Genomic DNA, 23,626 nt, shown 5'->3' on the forward strand with positions numbered 1-23,626 from the left:
GCCTGCCGCCCGCCCGTTAAAATGCCGCCCCACGCGCGCGCTTGGCGCGCTGGGGTCTGGAGCCGGCCCTGGCTACCCCTTAATGCCGGCCCGGCTTTTATATGCAGAAAAACAGTTATTGTGGCACAGGTGGGCTGTGGAGTTTTTATTGCATGTTGGGGGGGCTCAGAAAGAAAAAGGTTAAGAACCCCTGTTCTAGTAGAATGTCTTTGCCTTCTGTTCACAGGTCTTATTTGGAGGCTACTCAGGCTGTGGCAATGCTTGCAGTGATCATTTTAATGTAATACTGAAATGGGGGCTGCACCAAATTGATCTCCATAACAGAACCAAACTGGATGTGTTTAATGCAACATGAAAACATGGAAACCAAATTAAATGAAAACTTTTTTGAGATAAAGTATTGGTTTCATCAAGCATTCAGATGCTACAGAGATGGGGACTTCAGAAGCCTCTAAATCAATACAATTAAATAAAGAATGTGAAAAATTTGAAAGGGAAAAGGAAAACTAAAGACTACAGGGAAAATCCTTCCAGCAGCACCATTGTGCAAGGTAAAAATGTGGTATAACTGGTTTCTCCTCTGTGGAAATCACATGAGGACTTCAATACACCTCTGCATCCTGTAGGATGGAACTTCATAGCGTTCATCATGGAGAGAGGGATATGGGTAGGCTACAGGTATGAAGGGGCCTGGACAGTGAGCTCATATATGTCATGAGCCTACTGACCAAAATCCCATGGAGGGGAACAGTTAGGAAATTCCATCATAGACTCAGTAGTAGCAGTAGATATGGCCCAGTTACTTTCATGCCTTGGCCCTTATTTGATTTGTAGCTGAGTATTCTGTTCTTCAAAAGCCCCATATTAGGGATCACTGCTGTTTATAGAAACTTTTCTTCCGCTTATTTTGTGCTTTTTTGTTTTTAAAACCTCATTTTCGTGAAATTTCAAGTGGCTTTTATTGTTTGCAGATTGTCTTGTGAAATCCACTGCCACCTCAAAATGTCAAGATTTCTCACTCGCCTAGGGGTTATTGAAGTAAAGGTAGCATATAACCGTGAACAGAATATACTACACCTATGTTGTGAAGGGAGGAGTCCCTAACACTCCAGAGCAGAAAGGTGCTGCTGATAAGCTACACCAGAAAGTACAGAAACTGTTCCAGATACTATTGCTATAGATAGAGAAAAGTTATAGACCACCTCTCAGACTTAATTTGCAGCATGTTGTATATTTAATGATAGTAATGAATCTATAACTTTTTTAAATTTGTCATTTTACACCGAAGGGTGTGGAGCATGTAGTGTATAGGAATTGGGTGGTATCACTTTAAATAGTTTGTGAGCCCCCTAATGCCGCTCACTGTTTGGTGTGTTTCAGAAGCCATCAGAACCCCACCTGAGTGCCAGTGTGCATATGTAGCTAGGCCTTGAATGTTGCATGTAGTTGCCAAACACAGTCATTCGGACACTACTGTGTCTGCCTAGTTCTTTCCTATTACACTCACCATATAAAAAACAAAAGACACAACATACGTGCTTAGTTGTGTGCATGTGAGTGGTCCCATTGACTTCAATGGCACTTTTCATAAGCTTAAAGTTAAGCATGTGTGGAATTCTGTGCAGGATTGCGGCATTGTAATTGACAATCTTTACAAAAACACTGACCAGGCAGAAATGGAACAGTCAGGGACATGTGCTCTGGTTCCACCTTCAGAAGCTGCACAGAAACCTGTATCTGAAACAGCACACCCTACCTACTCCCAGGTCCCCACATCACTCAACTGGCTGAACCCATATTCATATCTGGTTAACAGGCTTTCAGCTGGATATATGATACTCTAAAAGGGAGATTGGAAAAGGCCCAAATGAGAGTTCTGTGCCCAGTTCCCACTGACTTTGCTTGATTTTCAGTGGATATTGGCCCCCTAAATGCTCTTTGTGCCTTTGAAAATCTCCCCTTAGGAATTTTTCTTTAAAATATATCTAACAAAACATAACCATGTAATAATTACAATTATAGAGTGGCATAATATGTGTCCTATCATTTGTATATCTGCTAAAATTTGGCTTAGAATCATAGAATTGTAGGACTGGAAGGGACCACAATAGGTCATCTAAACCACTCCCCTGCACTCAAGGCAGAAGTAAGTAATAACTAGAGCATTCCTGACAGGTGTTTGTCTAACCTGTTCTTAAAAACCTCCAATGACAGAGATTCCATAACTTCCCTAGGCAATTTGTTACAGTGCTTAATTACACTGACAGTTAGGAAATTTTTCCTAATGTCTAATCTAAACCTCCCTTGCTGCAACTTAAGCCCATTGCTTCTTGTCCTAGCCTCAGAGGTTAAAGAGAACAATTTTTCTCCTTCCTCCTTTGACAACCTTTTATGTACTTGAAAACTGTCATCATGTCCCCTCTCAGTCTTCTCTTCTCCAGACTAAACAAACCCCGTTTTTTTCAATCTTCCCTCACAGGTCATGTTTTCTGGACCTTTAATCATTTTTGTTGCTCTCCTCTGGACTTTCTCCAATTTGTTCACAACTTTTCTAAAATGTGGCTCACAGAACTGGATACAATATTCCAGCTGAGGCCTTATCAGCATGGAACAGAGTGCAAGTGTTACTTCTCATGTCTTGCTTACAACACTCCTGCTAATACATCCCAGAATGATGTTTGCTTTTTTTTTGCAACTGTATTACACTGTTGACTCTTATTTAGCTTTTGATCCACTATGATACCCAGATACCTTTCTGCAGTACTCTTTCCTAGACAGTCATTTCCCATTTTCTATGTGTGCAATTAATTGTTCCTTCCTAAGTGAAGTATGTTGCATTTGTCCTTATTGAATTTCATCCTATTTAGTTCAGGCCATTTCTCCAGTTTGTCCAGATCATTTTGAATTTTAATCCTATCCTCCAAAGCATGTCCAACCCCTCCCAGCTTGGTATCATCCACAAACTTCATAAGTGTACTCTCTATGCCATTATATAAATGTACCTTCCTTTATGAACCAAAGGCTAATTAGTTTTTTCAGTTGATTGTCTGATATCCACACAGGGTTCTCAGAGGTTCCAGACCCGTGTTGCTCATGAAACAAATATGACTCAGTATTGGCTTTATACATTTTATTAAAACACTTAAGCAAACATAAAATCAAGAAAACGTATCACCAAAGCTCAGCTACTGTTAATAACACTAAGCAAATCTAAGAATAAGCAGGACAACTATCAAATTGAGGTTAAATACAAAAAAATTAACAAGTTAGATTCAATGTTGGATTGGAATTAAATCATGAAATGAGTTACATCATCTAATTAATATTAAAAATAATCAATCTTTACTCACTCAAAGGGGATTACAAGAAGGTGATAACCCCCAACTAAAGAATTGTACCAAAGTCAATCTGGTCTAGGGCATAGAGCTGATTAAGGCTACGTCTAGTCTACATGCCAGTGTCGGTGGTGTGTAGTGTACACGTAGCTACACGCCACAGTGAAAAGCAGGCTGAGTCCTTTCTGCAGTTTGTAGCTACACATGTCAGTGAAAGACTCCAGCAGCAGGCAGGCCGTAGAGAAAGGTTTCAGCAGTTCCCCATTGCCTGAGCCTTGCACTGTAGTGAGCGTTTTCTTGCTGCCTCCCCACGACTGGATTCTCCCTGTATCAGGAAAGGGCTTCAGCAGTGGAGAGCTGGCTGAGCCTTTCCCCACTGCCTGAGTCTTTCCATGCAGTAGGGAAGGGCCCCAGCAGTAGGGAGCTAGTGGAGCATTTCCCTGCTGCCTCCCCACTGCAGGAGTCTTTCCCTGTGTCAGGGAAATCTCCAGCAACAAGAAGGCAGTGGGACGCTACACTGCTAAAAATAGAGAGGCACGTCTTGGGTGAGCAGTGAGCTGTGTAGAGTATGTTCTCATATCCACACCCTTTAGGCATGTCTCTACTCTCCTAAGCCCTGCCTCACTGGCTATACTGCTATATATACCTGTGCTAGGGGAGCTTCATGGGTATGTATGACCGGGGTCCCAATGGGGAAGAGCTATGATCACTCAATTCGGGTGAACTGCAAAGAATGGGGCAGACAATCCCCATAAAGCTGGTGGATATTCCAATACTTAGATTTATCAAGCCAGCATAAAACAGCTTCTGTATTACTTTACTGCAGGGATCAGCAACCTTTGGCACGCGACTCGCCAGGGTAAGCACCCTGGCGGGCCGGGCTGGTTTGTTTCCCTCCCGCATCCGCAGGTTCAGCTGATCGTGGCTCCCAGTGGCTGCGGTTCGCTGCTCCAGGGGGTGGAAGGAAGCGGCGCGGGCCGAGGGATGTGCTGGCTGTGTGCCAAAGGTTGCCAATCCCTGACTTACTGTTTACTCTGAAATCCAAACAACACAGTTCCTTTAAAGTGATCCAGCCTGAGGCCTCCATCCAGGTACCTAAGTAAAATATGATGATTCCTGAAAATCTTATTTCATCATATAAAAGAAAAGGTTCTACCAATCTCAAAGGATCGGACACATTACCTCCCAGGTTATTGAATGTTTCAGGCCTTACCCAAATACATGCTACAGCCAATTCTTATTAACTAAACTAAAATTTATTGAAAAACAAAAGAGAGAGTATGGTTAAAAAATCAATATACATACAGACATGAGTTCAATTTTTAAGATTCATATTCATAGCAGAGATGGTTAGCTTGGTAGTTGCAAAGAGTTCTTTCAGGAATAGCTCATAGGTTATAGTACAATGTCACTGCAGGGTGTTTCAGTTTAGGACTAAGATCTCAGTCCTTAAGCTTCCCTTGTCTGAAGCCTCAAGCAGATCTGAGATGACAGAATCAGGACCCAAGGATCTTTTATACAATTTCATGTCTTCTTTGACAAATTGGGAGTTCCTCCGGGAACAAAGGGTAATTAAGATGACTTTGAAGGAGGTCTGTTACAGGTACTTAGCTATAGAATTAATTAAAGGCAATTTGCTTGCTCCTCCACCAGTCACAGACTATTTGCTATACATTTCAAAGAGAGATGAATACAGAGATATCCCATGTTTACAATTCATTATGAAGCTCATTAAAGAAATAATTTTTAAAAAATTATAGATGGCCTGTATTGCCACATATGCTATTTCTTTCACATACCATATAGTGCAGTGATATTACAGCAATATGCATGCATTGTATGCTTTTAGTTGCTTATTGCTTAGTTATTAATCTGGTGCAGTCACAAATTGCACAGGACAAGTATTACAATGAGAGCAAAGTACTTTAAAGCAAAGTACTTGTGTCATTGTTAGTAAACTAACTGGCTAGGACCTATCATTAAGGGTAGATCAGAAGAAAGATGAGATTTCACATCTAGAAAACTTCATGTTGTGTTTCAGGCCTTTCCAGAATTTTTTAGTTATATTTAGATTTATGGAGTATTCTTTACATAGATGTTGTTATTTAGAGTACATTGTAATTGAGATGATCCACACTGTTATGAAATACGGAACAGGGTCATGCCTGACATAATCATCCTGATTTTTGAAACCAGTAGGAAATCTCTGAAACTGACCTGACTTCACCTCTAACATTTTTTAAAGGGATAAAAGAAATGCCATTCAAATTAAAGAAATGACGGCTCGCTGAAAGAATGTTGGAGGCCTCTGAATTGTAGCTTAATCTCATTCTCAGCGGAATTATGAGGCCCTAGTAGAAGTTCCAGATGATGAAAAAAGGAGAGTGAAAGTACAGAAACAAAATCCTGCAGTGTGCTGAATAGAACTGATTGAAATTTTCTGAACAAAAATAGGTTTTGTTGTTGAAAAATTCATTTAAAAGCAGGGTTAATACTGAAAAAGGAGGACAACTGAAAAATAAATAAATATATTTGATATAAAAATGTGGGGGGGGATGGATTTTTTTTAAGAAGAGGGGGAGGTTCACATTGAATCATGCAAAATGAAAATAACTTGACATTTAAACATTTTTCTGAATAATTGTTTTTCCATTTTTTGACCAGCTCTAAAACTGAATGTTTTTTGCTTCCATTAATGAGAGTGGGACAGGAGCATGCTCAGCATTTCACAGAACTCAGCCATTGGAAAACCAGACCTGAACCCCAAACCACAGGAAGTCACCTGCTTTCAGAGTTAATTAACAATCTGAAGCTTTGCCTGGGTTCACTGGGATTTGCAAAGCTTTTCTGGTGATTTCATGCTAAGTTCCTGATGAAATCCATCCACTGTTCATAGTTCCAAGTGGAAAATTTGGTGGCACCACAGCCATCAGGGATTTCTATGGCTGGCAATATGTCGTGCTGGTTCTGGGTTCCAGTTTCTTATGCCACAGAGTCCTCAATATTAAAGATCAATATATTCAATTACTGCTCTCCCTCAAAGAACTAACCATCTAAACAAACGAGACACAAAAGCCTGAGTTAAAGAAAACATCCCTACTCCGGAAAGGCACTTAAACCTGTCTTATTGAAGTCTACAGTCTTAAACACATGTTTAAAGTAAAACGGGCTTAAGTGCTTTCCTGAATAGGACTGGATTTAAGCACATTCATAAGTATCTTCTGTTTTGGGACCAAAGAAAGAGAGGAAGAAGGTATTATTATCACCATAGAATTGATAACTAAAGTACAAGGGCAGTTTTCAATATTTTGGGCACTATTTTGATTTGCTGTGACCTCAGCTATAGAATAGTTAGTTCATACATTTTTAGTATTATTTGCCAGGATGCCCTGAGCTAATCATTTATTCACACACTATGGAAACTCTCTGATGTGCTGCTAAAGAAAGTTCATTTTGGAATTGTTAGTACCATACTGGTCACCAAATGACCTCCTTGATTCTGGAGGATAGAGATTTGATGCTAAATGACAGATTTTTAAAAAGATCTTATTAATCTAAGAGGTTAAATGATAGATTCAACCACCCTTCTCCCAACTCATCACTTTTCTCTGGTTTACTATTTGTATAATTTACATAATGTAATTTTATGAATGACTTGGGCGGGGGATTATTAGAAAAGTCCTAATCTAGTCACTTGTCTCTGGTTAATTAATGTATTGTAAAGTATGTATAGACTTTTTTTAGCTTGATGGATTTGGGAGAGAATGGATGATGTAGAAGGATGGCAATAAACATGGATACTTCCCTATATTTTATTGATTTGAGGGCAGCTCACTAGTGACTGAGAGTCTCTATCCTGCAGTAATTCCTTTGCTCACTATCTCAGTCAGGATTATGAGGCATGAATGAGCAAACAGGATTAGCTACTTCACTCTTAGAAGTGGTCCCTCCGAATCATAGACACATTGATATACTCTATGTGACTGGTAGATAGATAGGATTTCAGCTTCCAGAGCTGATAAACGCATATCTTTTGGGGGGACTGGATGATTTTAGGCAATTGATAATGGGATTTCAGTGCCTTTCATCTGTGCATTAATAGTTCAAACCCAGCTCAGGCCAACAGCGACTGAAAATAATAGCTATCCAATGGCTGCTTGGGGGTTGTGCGAAATATATTTCCTGGGATAGACACATCCCTATCACAAAAATTACCACTGCAATTTGTAGTGATTGGCATCTTTACTGAAAATAGTCAGTAGAAAGGACAATGTTTGAATAGTCAGGAATACCGAAATATATTCTCATTTTTAGTCTCAAAACAGCATGGCTTCATTCTGAGTAAGGCCTTTGTTCTGAGTGGACTTGCCTATTGAAATTCCATCCCACCAGGACTTCCAGCAGAATTCCTCTGTTGTTTACAGCTTGTTCAGAAAGCAGCAGCACATTTGCTCACCGGCTTGAGTGGCTGTGATGTTAATATGCATTCCCTGTGCTCTCTACGTTGGTTGCCTGTGAAGTGTCCCTGAGGGTGTTTAACAGTGTGGAAGGAGCTTGGGTGCTCTGTCTACCACCCAGATCTGGGAGCCGAAGAGATGCTGCCCTTCCCCTGGAGCTGGAAGGGAGGCAGAGTAACCCAGGGTTCTGCTTCTCCATTCCCTGGAGGCAGGGAGGCAAAATGCTGTGGTGCTCTTGTCTCTCCATCCCCGTTGAGGTGACGAACACCCAGGCACTCTGTATCCCCATTCCCTGGAGAGCGGGGAGGTGCTGTGGAAATCTGCCTGTGGTTCGGTGGAAGTTTAAGCTAATCTGTAATAGATTCAGTAAAACAGTTCACTCTGCTGAATTGGCTTTTTCTGACAAAACTAAGTTTCATCTGAAAATTTCTGACCAGCTCTAGTCCTGATTAGTATTTCTCTGCCTTGTATCCCCCTTTATATCTTATGTCAGCAGGCCCAAGTGTGTGGAATTCGTTCTCTCCTTAGACATCTGTCTCGGTTCTTCCCCCCGCTCCTTATTGTGGTTTTCAAAGGTGCTGTTCATTATGAAGCCCTATTTATTTTCCACCCCACTGTTCTGATTTGTGTTAGCTCCCCTTCAGTTTTGATTTCATAACCATCAGAGAATGGATTTCTCATGGTTTTTGTTGTATTTTGTATTCTACTGAACCACTTTGTCCACATCCAATTATGGAGGCTGTGGGAGTGGCCCTCAAAGCATGCTGATCTCCCAAGAGACATTGCGTCTCCACACCCCACTCATTGGCATTATGGCTACATCGAAACTTCACTGACAGCTGTGTGCCTACTGCACCAGCCCTCAGAATCCCTCATAAAGGGGAATCCCTTTTGTAATGCAAAGTGTGGAGATATGTGTGTCTGCTCCCCATTGCCATCCTGTCCACTTCTGCTCTGATCTGTCCCTTCCCCAGGAGTGGACTGGAGGGGAATGAGGAAGGAGGAACATATTTCTACTTTTCTATTATTACAATTCATTGCTAAAGCATCATCCAATCAGGAAATCAGTCAAGTTTGTTCTGAGTAGTCATGCCAGGGTAGGACGGGAGCATCTCAGCTTAACTACTAGTTGATTTCTGAATGGAAACCTCTGTGGTATATTTTTTTAATGTTGGATGATCCACTGTTAACTTCCTTCTCTGGCTTCTAGCTCCCTTTAGAGGGGTTATGCCTGATCCTGCAAACTCTTACTTTGGGAGCAAGTCACACAGCTGTCATTCGGGATGAACATGAGTAAGGAGTACTCAAATGAATAGAGGCCTGAATGTTTGGATCCTTAAAGTAAAACCATTAGGGAAGGGAACATATGGCAGGCCCTAAATGAACCTTTCTGGTACAGGAGCCCCACAGCCCCATTCTTCTCTTTCTATTTCCCAGCACATTCTAATACTACCTTGCCTGTATCCCCTAAATGTCCCAAATCCCTCCTTTCCTAGATAGCTTTTGCAGTGAAAGACCCATGAAGTGAATCTTGAAGGGTTTTGCAGTAGTGGTTCCCCTCTCATGGGCTTTTCCATGAGAAGAGAGCACTGGCAGAACATAGATGATTAGAAAGGTATTTACAGAGTTACCAGTAAAATACAAACACAACACACACAAATTTTCCCTATTAAAAATATGCTTAATTACCCCAAGTGGAACATCTGTTACATTTAATCTGATAATAGATATAAAGGGACCAAAAAAGGCTTAATTAATCAGAGTAATTGAACACAAAGTTGAAAGCTGTATCTATTAAGCAGGAAAGAAGGATGACAATATCCTAAGTGCTATATGCATTATTAATTGTTATATCAGATTCTATTAGCACAACTGGACTGAAAGATCTGTCAAAGTTGTCTTCATAAACAGCTATTTTCAGTAATCATAAATCAGTCGTTAAAACTGGCTCTAGGCAAAAACTTGACATACAAAATCTCATCTCTAAAAATATTTTATTTTAGTCAGATTCCTATCCCCAGGTACCAATTTAACCTTTTTAAAAATATAAGTACTGGAAAAAAAAAACCCCAGGAATTCACTAGCTTTGGGTGACTCTTTTGCACTTGGTGCTCAGAAAAAAAACAGACCATGCTGTGCTTTTCCTTGTTGGTATGATGTTGTGCAATTAGTCTTTAAAGTGGGCATTTAAAAATAGTAAATATCAGGAACTAACCTGTGAAAATTGACTGTGCTGCATGCAATGTAACTCTTTAACAAATCTGTATGTTCAGACAACTTCTAAATGCAGATTATATAATACTGAGCATTTATATAGCCTTACACTTGTCAAAGTACTATACAGATAGCAATTAAGCTTCAGGACATCCCTGTGACAGAGAGAGAAAAGGATTTTACCCCTATTTTATATATGGGGAAACTGAGAGACGTGAAGTGGTGTGCTCAAAGTCACACAGTAGGTCACCAGTTTAGCCAGAGCTAGGATTACAATGCAAGCCCATCTGACCTCCAACCCATTCTTTTTGCTCCAGATTACATTGCCTTTAGCATGCTGTTTACAGTTACCTTGTGAATGGACCGAATCCTGCAGTCTGTCCATGGCACGTAAATGCCACTAAAGTCAGTGGAAGTGCCATGGCTTAGACCTATTTCTGTACTATTGTACTACCATAAAAACAAACAAACGAACAAAAAAGGATTGTTGCACTTTAAAAGTCCCTTCCATTTTGAAGAGTCTACTGGCTTAGAGGAATGCCACTGGAGCCAGTAATATCGCTCAAAATGGAAGAACCTTTTTAATGGTGAACACGGCATGTTAAAATATTACTTAGAGTATGTTTAAGCCCATGTATAAAACAAACTGTATTAAATGTTGTGAGGAAAATTCTCAAAACCAGCTGCCTAAAATGGATCCAGTAAAACCTACATTTGCCTTTAGATGGTCTAATGAGTGAGGCAATGAATTGCAACTTAGAAGACCTGGCTTTGGTTCCAGCTCGGCCCCATTCTTCCCTTTTGACTTTGGGCAGATCACTTAAATCTACCCACTTTCCCGTTTATAAAATAGGGCTAATACTTCTCTACTTCATAGGGATAGTATGAGGATACAAATCCATTAATGATTGTGAGGTAATTGTCTCAGGCAAATTCTGTCCTTGGATGAGACTCTCTTTATCTTGTGGGAGACGTATATCTGAGGATAGATTCAGGGCTTCTGTCATTAAGTCACCATATTGACATTGTTAGTTTATGGTATAAAGCTTGCAGAACAATACGGAAAATTACCTACCATGGGCTTGAGGAATGCCGGAATAAGGCCCCAAATGAGCTACAATACCCAGGCATAATAGGGTGATTTAAGGTACACATAATTTCCTCTGAGTTATTGCACTTTATTCTGAGTATGTTTGCTTTAGTGAGTTTAAATCAGTTCCTTATAAACTATATTAAATTACCTTGCTAAATTAATTCACAATATTCTTGTTAACAACTTAAGTTACTGTACTATAAAAATTTCATTCCCACACCTGCTATAAATTTATTTACTGCTATCCATAGCATAGTTTTAAAACTCGTTGTGGCATCATCTGGTAAGTGTTTTCATACTCAGACATTTTTAACATCCTTCATACTAAGCTATTAGGAAGTTTAACTATAGCTAGTAACCATTTCATCGATACAAATAAAGCATTGGCTTCATAGAATGCACCTTAATTTAGAGGGTAACTGAAGAAATGCAATCAATGAGTAACCCACTGAATAAACACACTCAGTTAATGCTTTTAAATGTTTAGGATTTGAACTGTTTGAAAGACTAAAACAAAATACAGATCCACAGCTTCAGATTTATATCTTGTATTCTGAAGTAACTGACATGGAGTTCTAATTTCTCTACAGCAATGTGTTCTGCACTCATGTTATATTTTATACAGTTTATTCTGTAACATTATTGTGTTTATTTTAGCACAAAAGAGGCCAGCCCCATATTCTCACTAAATTTTTTTTGCACTCCTAGCCTACCTGTGCAGGTGACTGCTGTTTCATCTCTGTGGCTAGAAATAGTAGATGCAAATTAATAATCACTGATTTTTCACACCATTGAATATAGTGAAAATTAGGGACAGATCCTCAGCTGCTGTGAATTGGTGGAGCTCCAATGAAGTCAATGTAGTTGATTTACACCTCTTGAGGATCTGGCCCATGACAGTGACTATCTCTAGTCCTGTAGTAATATGTGTATGTAAAGTATCAGAGGGGTAGCCATGTTGGTCTGGATCTGTAAAAGCAGCAAAAAGTCCTTTGGGACCTTATACACTAACAGATGTATTGGAGCATGAGCTTTCGTGGGTGAATACCCACTTCGTAGGATGCATGTCATCCATGCATCACATGCATCCGACGAAGTGGGTATTCACCCACGAAAGCTCATGCTCCAATATGTCTTAGTCTATAGGGTGCCACAGGACTCTTTGCTGCTTTTACATGTATATGTAAGTGTGTGTTCTGGAGAAGGGCAATCTGCATCTGTCAAGGTTCCTTCCCCACTCTGAACTTTAGGGTACAGCTGTGGGGACCTGCATGAACACCTATAAGCTTAACTACAAGCTTAGATCTGGTTTTGCTGCCACCACTCTCTCAAGACTATACTAACTCCCTTCTCTGGATAGTCTTGAGAGACTTCTTCACCAAGTCCCTGGTGAACACCAATCCAACCCCTTGGATCTTAACACAAGGAGAATTTAACCATCCCCCCTCTTTTCCCCCACCAATTCCTGGTGAGTCCAGATCCAATCCCCTTGGATCTTAAAACAAGGAAAAATCAATCAGGTTCTTAAAAAGAAGGCTTTTAATTAAAGAAAGAAAGGTAAAAATCATCTCTGTAAAATCAGGATGGAAAATAACTTTACAGGGTAATCAGATTCATAGAGCCCAGAAGAACACCCTCTAGCCTTAGGTTAAAAGTTACAGCAAACAGAGGTAAATCCTCTTAGCAAAAAGGAACATTTACAAGTTGAGAAAACAAAGTTAAACCTAACACGCCTTGCCTGGCTGTTACTTACATGTTTGAAATATGAGAGACTTGTTCAGAAAGATTTGGAGACCATGGCTTGATGTCCTGTCCCTCTAAGTCTCAAGAGCGAACAACCCCAAACAAAGAGCACAAACAAAAGCCTTCCCCCCACCAAGATTTGAAAGTATCTTGTCCCCTTATTGGTCCTTTGGGTCAGGTATCAGCCAGGTTACCTGAGCTTCTTAACCCTTTACAGGTAAAAGGATTTTGGTGTCTCTGGCCAGGAGGGATTTTATAGTATTAAACACGGGAGGGCTGTTCCCTTCCCTTTATAGTTATGACAACATCTAAAAACACATAATCAGGGACCCACTCCCTTAAGTTTCTGTGAGTTGAGAAGATCCAAAAGCAACTGATAAAGCAAGGAAGGTAAAAGTGCCAAATCCAAGGCACAGTCCCCAGTTTGCCCTATAAGTCCCTCAACAGGATCAGGCTCTGCAGTCCCAGTGGTATGCCACTTTGTGTCACCATCCCCACTCTACCCTAAGGGATTCCAGGGGCAACATAAGCCTCATCATGCACCAGCTCCACCACCAGCCCTAGCAGCTGCACATGTGCATACGTGCCCCACATCCACACAGCAGATACAACAGATTGACACAGGAAGGGAGCTCTTAGCACCTGCTCCAAAGAGGAGGGAAAACTGCTTACCCAAGCGCAGGAGACAAGGAGAGGCCCCCTTCTGCTTTCAGAAAAGAGTGGGAGCTGCACACACACACACACACACACACACACACACACACACACACACACACACACTGAGAGAGGCTTGAGACTAGCAGTCAGGGGCACACCGCAACAATGACTTGGTGGAGGCTGAGCTGCTGTAGTGGCAGGGCCAGCTCCAGGCACCAGCTTAACAAGCAGGTGCTTGGGGCAGCCACTCTGGAGAGGGGTGGCAGGTCTAGCTATTCGGCGGCAATTCGGTGGAGGGTCCCTCACGCTCGGTCAGAGCAAAGGACTTCCTGCTGAATTGCCGCAGATCGCAATGGCTATCATGGGTTTTTTGTTTGTTTGTTTTTTGGCTGCTTGGGGTGGCAAAACCCCTGGAACCGGCCCTGTGTAGTGGCAGGAATAATGGGGAGGGAAGCAGTGAGGATGTATCCTGGAAACCATAGTTTTCCATGGCACAAACCCTTCTCTCATTCTGCAGTAGAAGGAAACTATCATTTGCAGTATCTGAGGGTTCCAACTCCCCATTTTGCCTCCTGCGTGAGACTGATCTATGTTCTCTGAAACTCCCATTGTCTCAGAGGGCAGGATTGGTCCTCAGTATGGAAGTTGAGCAGCACATGTTTGCTGCTGGGGCTTGACACAGACTGAATAAATCTTGACAAGAGTGTCTTTTTGTCCCAAAACAACAGCATTAGAGATTACAATAAAGACCGTGATATAAATCTGATTTTCAGAGAACCAAATAGGAGCAAACAATTAGCTTTGCTTTTTCATTTTTAATGCATGCGTGACTGACACTGTTCCTTCAAATGTTCACATTGCTTAGATTTACAGCAGTGAGCTACAAGTCACAATTACCCACCTTAATATTACAGAATTAACAGTGGTCTTATTTGTGGCTTATAGGCACAGCCTACAGTAGGGGTTGTTGCAGAGGCACACTGCCCCCAACAAAAGCTCCATATTGGGTACATCTACACTGGTGCTGGGGGTGTAATTTCCAGCCTGGGTAGACATACATGCGCTTGTTTTGATCTAATTAGCATGCTAAAAATAGCAGTGTAGCCACAGTAGCACAGGTGGTGAAATATCCAAATACAGGACCCTCTGAGACCCTCGGTAAATAGTCGGGCATCTAGCCTGGGCCGCCTCTCATGCTGTCACAGCGGCACCACTATTTTTAGTGTGCTAGTTTGATCACAGCTAGCACATATCCATCTACACTATCTGCTCTAGTGTAGACGTACCTATTGTGTGTCAGGTAAGCACAGCGCTTCCTGGAATGTGAAGAACAGCTGCTGTGGGTGTGTCTACACTTCATCCAGAGGTGTAATTGCAGCAGCTTGGATTTAGCTAGCACAGCTAACAAGAGCAGTGAAGCTGTGGAGGCATGGGCTGCAACGTGGGCTATACAAGCACACTGGAGACTGTAGGTATGCTAGCCTGCACTGAAGCCAGTGCTTCTGTCTCTTCACTGCTATTCTGAGCTGGGCTAGCTAGATTAAAGTTAGTGCAGGTACGCCTACCCGAGCTAAAATCATACTCCTGGTTGCAGTGCAGCCTGTGCTGCCCTTTGTGCCACTGCCTGCATGGGGCTGGTGAGGAGGGACGGAGAGCAGGACCATAACCCTCCCCCTATGTGCAACTCTGAGGAGGCTAGCACCACTGGAGTGGCGCTTGTGGTCACAGCAGTTCAAGAATTGTCAACATGATGGACCCCAGCCTGGTTGTGTGAATGGGAGGTGAGAAGGCTCTTCCCACTTCTGCAGGACAAATATATTGCTGCACCTTGTGGGATGTGAAGTTAGTTCACAAACTCTAGTTGATAAATTTTCATATTTTCGTTTTCCCCAATCTGCACTACCTGTTCTGCTTTTTATGACTGTCTTTGGATGTTACCAGACTGATCAGTCCTAAGTTCAGTGATATTAATTTAAAACCAAGGGTCCAATACATTAAGGTTATTGTTAAGTCTCGAGCATCCATAAAGTAAATGAAACAGTAAAATGAAACCAGTCTTTAAGAAATACAGAGCAGCTTTGGAAGCTGTGATTTATGATTTTTTTTTGCAGTGTCACTCCCGCTATCGCATCAGACTTTTGTGGCGTATAGAAGTTGTGCCACCCTACCAATAACTTTTGTTCCTTCTAACAGCGCCAAAGCTTCCATTAGATTAAACACAGAATTAAGATTTAAAAGTTTTTCTGATTTTTTTTCTGTTCTACAAAACTTTTTATATACAAAAATAAATTCCAATGTGACTGTGAGCTACAGGCATTTCCCCCTCCATTTTCAGAGTGGGAGTGCACTACTGCCATCTTAAGGCAAACAGGAAGTATTGGCCCAGCACTGAGAGTTGATCTCATAAGTACCCACCAGTTAAATGCACCTATTAAACTTACTATGTAACCTATCAAATGCTACTCTGGTCCTTATGTTACTGTGGAATCTGTGCACAAATTACTATGGCGAGGAGCACATTTAGTACTTTTGGTGTTACTGGGCTGCCTGAATAATCCTCAAAATGACAAATCACTATCTGTGCGATTAATTTTCTTTCTGTCAAGTCTAGAAAGATGAGAGATTTGGGGGACATCGTACAACATGTCAAGGAAATGCCAGCTGTCTCAATTACATCTCACAGCTAAAAACGAAGCAAGATTGATGATTCGTACACAGCACTGTTTTTCATAACTTTAACAAATCTGAATTCCTCTGCAGATAAAGTAATGGGATCTGTCAGTCAGTCTGAGACTCAGAACTGAGCAGCAACAGATATTTAAATAATCAATATTGTAACACTTAAAGGGGGTTGCAATAAACCAAGGGAACCTACCTTTTCATACAATAAAAGAGATATTACTTTTTGTCATTGCTCATGATTACCATACTGAAGACACTTACTGGCAAAGGCAAACTGTTAAAGAAATTATGATATATGACACAAAAGGAAAACAGAGAGATGAGGTAGGTAGGGTAAAAACTTTTATTGGACCAACTTCTGTTGGTGAAAGGAAAACTTGCAAGATACATGGAGCTCTTCTTCTCTGTGTAGCTTGAAAGCTTTTCTTTTTTCACAAAAGTTAGTCCAATAAAAGATATTATTTCACCCACCTTGTCTCTCTTGTATCCTGGGACCAACATGGCTACAACAACACTGGAAACAAAGGCAAGCAGTTATTTTTGGATATAGGACACTCTAATGTACTAATGTCAAATATGCAAATGAATGAAAAAGTCTCATCATATTGGCTAACATTGTTCTATTAGGTCTCTTTGATCTGGTAACAGATACCTATTAGACATACTGGGATACTACATCATCTCATACTAAGGCCTTGTCTACTCTACGGGGGGAGATCAATCTAAGTTACGCAAATTCAGCTACATAAATAACGTAGACGAAGTTGAGGTACTTAGATCTACTTACCACGGGGTACACGCTATGCAACGTCGACTCCCCTTGCACTTCCCATCAACTCCCCTTGTGCTTCTCGTTCAGGTGGAGTACAGGAGTCGATGGGAGAGCGATCTGTGGTTGATTTAGCGAGTCTAGTGAAGACCCACTAAATCGACCGCTGATGCATCGAGCACCGCATGCCAATCACCCGGTAAGTGTGGACAAGCCCTTATAAGTTTATCTCATACTAAGTTCAAAGATCTTCCATAGGTAACTCTTATAATGCAGAGACCCATTAGTAGGGTATTTTTAGAATTCTGCATAAACTCAGTTTCTGGATCTGTGAAAGGTCTTCTGTTTCATGAAATAACAACAGTCTCACTCATACATCATCTTATACAAACATCCCACTGGGCTATTCAGTACAAATGTTAACAAAAAGTCAATGAATACCATTAACAGGCATGGCTGCATATGACACTCTTGCACTGGGGGTAGACAACAATGAAATGGGGTGAGGGCAGCAGCTGTACAGCATGTGCCCAGTTCCCTGTGAGCCAGTGGAACTTCTCAGCAGGTTCTCAGCAATGAAGAACCAGGATTATACAGGGTAGGAGAGTCAAGGAGGGTTTGAACCAGACCTATAGGAAGAGGTTCCACAGGACAGTGCTTCTTGAAATTCCTGAGCTTGAGGATCTCTTTTTTTTCCCCAGCACTTGCAGATCCTTTGCCACATATCTTTTGTCATCTCACAGTCCATTTATTTTTGTTCACTTAGAGCTATACGTGATGTGTCCCATTGCCTTGGACACTGCATACAATCCCAAGAACTAATGACATGATCATTACTAACATTCTTAAACAAGTACAACTTAAAATGGGCTCTTCCCACCCACAAGCTTGCGGACTCTGCTCCAGGGGATGTGGCAGGTAAGAAGCTAATTTCTTGGCTAATTTGAATTTTTTAGTCCAGCCCCGGGTGGGGCGAGGGACGGGGGGCGGGAGCCTGTTCAGATCCTGTGGAGCAGAGTCCGCCAGGAATTTCAAGAAGCGCTGTCCTCTTGAGGGTTATATTTTGGTAAGTTCTTGTGCAGAGGCCCTGTAAGGGCCTCCACAAAGCCTGTATAAAAGCGTGGCAGAATTTAATCTCTGTTTTTTTGAGGGGAGTGCAGGGCTACCACCAAAATGCTGCTTGCCCTGGGGTGCACCATGCCTCAAAGGGGGTGGGAAGAGGCATGGAGGTGAGGGGAATAGATGAAGGTATGGCTTCAACCATCCTTCTACTCTAAGTTGGACAGTGAGCTGGACAGCTGGTGCATAGGGAGTATGCAGCACCCTTTAAAGAGTCAGGAACAGAACCAGGTATTTCTGTTCCCTAAAGCACTAAGCACTGGCACTGAGGGAATATTTATACTATCTTGGGGGAACGAATGGGAAAGAGTGAGTTGGGTGAGGTTGGGAATGGGGAAGGTGTGTGCGCATCTATGTGTAGACACTGAAAAAGATGACAGGAAAGTCAAACTATAGAAGGAAAAGGCACATATAGCTGTGCTTGTAGAGGTTATTGGGATTAAGTGTATCATTCTGGTATTCAACTCTTAAATAATTTTAAAATTGTAACTTGCACTATATGTTGCTTCCTTCTTTCCTTTTTCCTTCCTTCTATAACTTATCTTTCACTCCATCTTTTTCAGTATAATTTCCTCTCTTTTTCTCTCTCTCTCTAACTCCTTTTTTATCCTTCTTTTGTTTTCATTCAATGTGTTCTCACCCTTCTTCCTCCATGGCCATTCAATCTCTCCATCCTCCCCTTCAGTCACTCTCTCTCTCTCCCCCACCACACCTTTCCTCATATTATTATTAATAGTAGTATTTATTTGTTAAGCAGCAAACAATGTGCTCAGTGCAGCAAAGAACATAGAGGAAGACCAAGTCCCTGCCCCTAGAAACGTACAGACCAGACAATAACTCAGAACCTGTATTAACAGGATATGGAGATGGTAGTTGTGCATAAGTATTTTTCTTCTTTTTTCTTTTTTCATGTCTTCCCTATTCACAATCTTTCCCTCATTCTCTCTATCTCTCTTTCTTTCTCTTTGTTCCCCTCAAATCCACTTATTTCCATCCACTGTCTTCCATCCTGCTCTAGAGCTGAAGAATGGAAGGCAAAAACTTTTTACACCTGACTTAGTGCAGCCATAGAACTGTGAAAACTTGGCCATGGCTTTTCTGTGCTAAGGGAAGATGAAGATGCCCCCAGTCTTTGCCTCCTCTTGTTCATGATTGGAAGCAGAAGGGGAAGTGATAGAGCTAGAAACCAGCCATTTGTCCCATTGGCCGAAGGAACCCAGGACCATGAGGTGGAACCATTGAAGCAGGGAAATCTTTGTGGATTTGTTGGAAAATATGGTTTCCATTTTGAGATCCTTTGCTAAAAGAGATGAATTAGCAATTACAGTCCAGGATACAAAATAAACAAGCATCCCACCTGCTCATATTTGCCATAGAAATATGTCCAACTACCATCCAACCCCACTCTAACTGAGCCTATAAGATCTGACAAGATCAAAGTGAATCATAATACGGCTGCAGGCTAGCGGCATTGTTGTTGCTGAACTTGTTGAAGACTTGGGGAATGAAATAACAGCAAACAAACCCATGTGTCCCACATAATACTGTGGAGCACTAACATTGCGCTAGCAGGCAAGACACAACATATAGTAACAATAAAAAACAACAGTAATGGAAATTAAAGGTGACATTTTAACTGCACAGATCAGGAGATGAAGTGTTGATGGCTAAATCCTCCGCTGGTATAGACTGATGTAGCTACACTGAATTCAGTGAAACTACGTTGACATACACCAGCCAAGAAGTTGGCCCAGCATTCCCAACTAGTAACTGTCACTCTGCCCGTAGTTGATATTCAGTATACTGGAGTATTTCAGTACCTGACCTAAGAAAATAGTATATGGTCAGGGTTCCCAAACTGGATCCATTGGCTCCTGATGGGCTACACAGCACATTTTGGTGCTCTGTGTAGAGCCAGCTGGTCACACAATGCTGACCCCTCCTTGTTTCCAGATACTAGATTGCATTAACAAATACCTAACATTTCCTAATATTGCTTTTCCATGCAGACAATGGCTTTAGTGGTCAGATGGATGTTGTCTGAACATAAATGGGATGGGTAACATGGGCTGTAGGCTCAAGAATGGGAGGGGGAATGGTCCATGGGACAACTTTTCTTTAAGATATGCACCACATAATGAAAAAGTTTGAGTAACCAAGTATATGCAGTATAAAATGCTAACTATAAGCATCTAAAATTGATAGATTAAGGGGCCGAGTACAAAATTCAGTGATAGTACTGGACGTACCAACAGAAATGAGCTCTTTTGCATTCTGTTATCCAGTATTATTTGTTGAAAAGTATCTCCTATTGCCCAGAGCTATGTAATTGTGTAATTATATTATACATCGTATTGCAATGAATATCCCAAAGGGGTACAGTTAAAGTTATGAGTTGGGAACAGTAAGACTGAATTTGCTAACTTTGGTGCAAGTCAAATCTCAGCCTTAATATTTCATTAACACAATTCTTTGCCTGAGGTCCCTTGAACTTGAGCCGCAGCTGTGTGGAAAGAAGAGCTCAGGGTACGCAATATGAGACATGCTGTGACCAATTCCTTGTTCCTCCCAGAAAGTGCCCTTTGCCTTGTATAGAGGAAATGTTAAGCCCATGAGCTCCAGTAGGCCAGAACACAAGGAAAGGGAATACAGACTTAAAATTCTGATCATTTTATCTCCTTGCAGGCATATTAGCTGTCTCTTTGAATCAGCCTGGCATGGAATAAACACATACACCGGACGGCGTGCATTGGAGAGCTTCAGATTGAGTCCCGTATCTGTACAGAAAACCACACAGGTAACAGCTAGAGCTGTCGATTAATCACAATTAACTCATGCGATGTGTAATCAGTGCTTTATACACAGGATATACTGACCCCAGTCATCTGGGTGGATAAGGGTAACAAAGGTAAATACCCCAGTCATGTGACAGGGCCCAAATATACACTGATTTCCTTTTTGTATTTAAATCAAATGAAATCAAATTAAATTAAATACATGCTTCACAACATCTAATTTTACCATCTGGGAACGTACAATTTATACACTATTTCTCAGATCTAATGAGACTTTAAGTGGTGCTTGAATTTTTGGGGGCACACTGGGATCCATATAAATGAATCCAAATCCATTAAATACCTCATCAAATTCCTAAGAATATCTTTAGTAGCCTGTTCTGCAGACGTTGTACATTCATTTGATCATCTGCATTTGTTGATTGCTCTTCAACCCAAGCACACATGAGACTTCCTGTTCCACTCTTTTAAACTAGAGTATAAAGAGTAAATAGTATATAGAGTAAAAGTATAGCTTTGCCACATGGGCTTATGTTGTGAATGTTATGTGAAATAAGTTTAGTTTTTAACTTAACATTGGGCAGACACAAATCCATTTGTATACTTTTGGTGGGATTACTCCAACTGGAATGTTTTGTAGATCTCCAGTAATTCTGATCCTACCATAGTGGAGGATTTCACCCACTCTAGTTTATCTAAAATGCCACTTGTTTCCTTCTTGGGCATGAATTTCCCCATAAGAATGTATCCAACTGAAATTACGGTGCTAAATTCTGCCATCAGTTACCCAGTATAAATTTTTGGGGGGCAGGGACCATCTTTTAGTTATGAGTTTGTACAGTACCTAACACACTTACTTCCTGGAACATGGCTGTGGCTCTTAATGGCTATGGGGGCAAATATTTACTACTAATAATGTCACTGATGTTAATGATATCCAGAGATAACATTCAACCTTGTGGGAATTCTGATTGTCTAAAGCTCTGAGACATGATTTCTGAAAGAGAAAATTGGGGGACTATTTTACTTATGGGAATGTTTTCAAATCATTTCAATGTGTTCCCAAGGAGTCTGGGGCACACCTAGAGGTTCTAAGTAAGACCATGCTAATCTCTTCTGCTCTTTCTGTCCGCAGTGCCAAAATACACAACCCAGAGTGGATGTCTTTGAATTTTATCGGCTTGACTGTTCTCAGGATGTTTCAAGTGTTGTAGCTGGGTTGGCCCCAGGATATCAGAGATAAAAGGTGGGTGAGGTAATGTCATTTACTGGACCAACTGCTGTTGGTGAAAGAAATAAACTTTCAAGCTAAACAGAACTCTTTCAGGATGGCGAATCATGACAAGTCACATTGATGCATTGTGTTTTCATAATGCAACTAGAAATGTCTTTGTATATGATCATAAAATGTCTAAAATGGGGCATTCATTGAAAAGTGGGTTTGTTTACATGGTACTAAAAATTTTAAAAGATAATATGCCTAGCGGGCCAAACTGCTTTGTGATGTAAAATCCTTTCTTCTTCAGTAGAGTTACATCAGGAATGAACTCAGCCCACAGATTTTAAAGCTTTTTGAAAATAATTATTTTATAATATATTTATATTCTACATCTCCTACATTTATATTATATCTTCTCTATCTGAAAGCACAGATTACCCACTACCCTTGAATAGATATAGGTCACCATATAGCCAGGGCCGGCTCTAGACCCCAGCGCGGCAAGCACGCGCGTGGGGCGGCCCTTTCCCGGGGGGGCGGCAGGCTGGGCCGGCGGACCTGCCGCAGTCATGCCTGCGGGAGGTCCACCGGAGCCCCGGGATGACCGGACCTGCCACAGGCATGACTGCGGAGGGGGCGCTCGTCCCGCGGCTCCAGTGGACCTCCCGCAGGCATGACTGCGGCAGCTCCAGCGGAGCCGCCGGACCTGCGAACCGTCCGCAGCTGCGGGAGGTCCAGCCGAGCCGCGCTACCAGCGGACCCTCCGCAGTCATGCCCGCGGGAGGTCCGCTGCTCCCGCGGCTCCGGGGCGCCTCCCGGGCATGACTGCTTGTGGTGGCCAAAAACGTAGAGCCGCCCCTGCATATAGCAACAAGCTTTGCATGGGTAGTTCTGAATGCCCTCATGGAGCCCCATTGCAACCAGAGAGATTCTGGGCAAGTGTGGAAATCTAGGGTTTGCAGATTTATGACCAAGATCCTTATATGTTTTAGGCATCTAACTCCCATTTAAATCAACACGAGTTAGGTGCCTAAATACCATTGAAGATCTGGGCCTAGGTGTCACACTTTAGACAGCTGGTTTGAAAAACTGGACTTGTTTCGCTTCACAGTTCCAAGCATTGTTGTCAAAAATGTGTGGCTAGAATGTTTATTCTAATGGGGTAAAAAAGGAGACACAAGGAGTCTTCCCCCTTTCTCTTTCTCCTCTGTATAAGAGTCTGCTAGAAGTACAATCCCTACTCACCTCTGAGCATGCAGAGTGCTTCAGACTTGTGCCATCAGTACAGCTACCCCTGTAGATATGGTGGGGAGAGTGCTGGTCCATGTATCTCCTCTCTTCTTCACATGACACTGCACAACAAAGCTAGGCTAGACTCATGGGGAGAGACTGTGGAGTGCACACTGTAGCCTATGAAAAGATAGCCCTCCAAGAGTATTACCTGGTAGAGGTAGATGACATTTTTCAGCCAAAATTTCTATTTCAGTGAAAATGCAGATTTAGTGACACCACAACTTTCTGTGAATTAGTGTAACCCCCACAA

General features: G+C 41.7%; 1 long non-coding RNA gene across 1 annotated transcript; it reads left to right on the forward strand.

Moving 5' to 3' along the window:
- Window positions 1-17,037: 17,037 nt before the first annotated feature.
- On the forward strand, window positions 17,038-22,110 carry LOC123375495. Its single transcript, XR_006581490.1, has 3 exons — window positions 17,038-17,149; window positions 20,755-20,866; window positions 22,000-22,110. It is a non-coding gene; the product is annotated as an uncharacterized LOC123375495 (long non-coding RNA).
- The last annotated feature ends 1,516 nt before the right edge of the window (window positions 22,111-23,626 follow it).

Source organism: Mauremys mutica, chromosome 1 (genome assembly GCF_020497125.1).
Source record: "Mauremys mutica isolate MM-2020 ecotype Southern chromosome 1, ASM2049712v1, whole genome shotgun sequence".
NCBI classification, from domain to species: Eukaryota; Metazoa; Chordata; order Testudines; family Geoemydidae; genus Mauremys; species Mauremys mutica.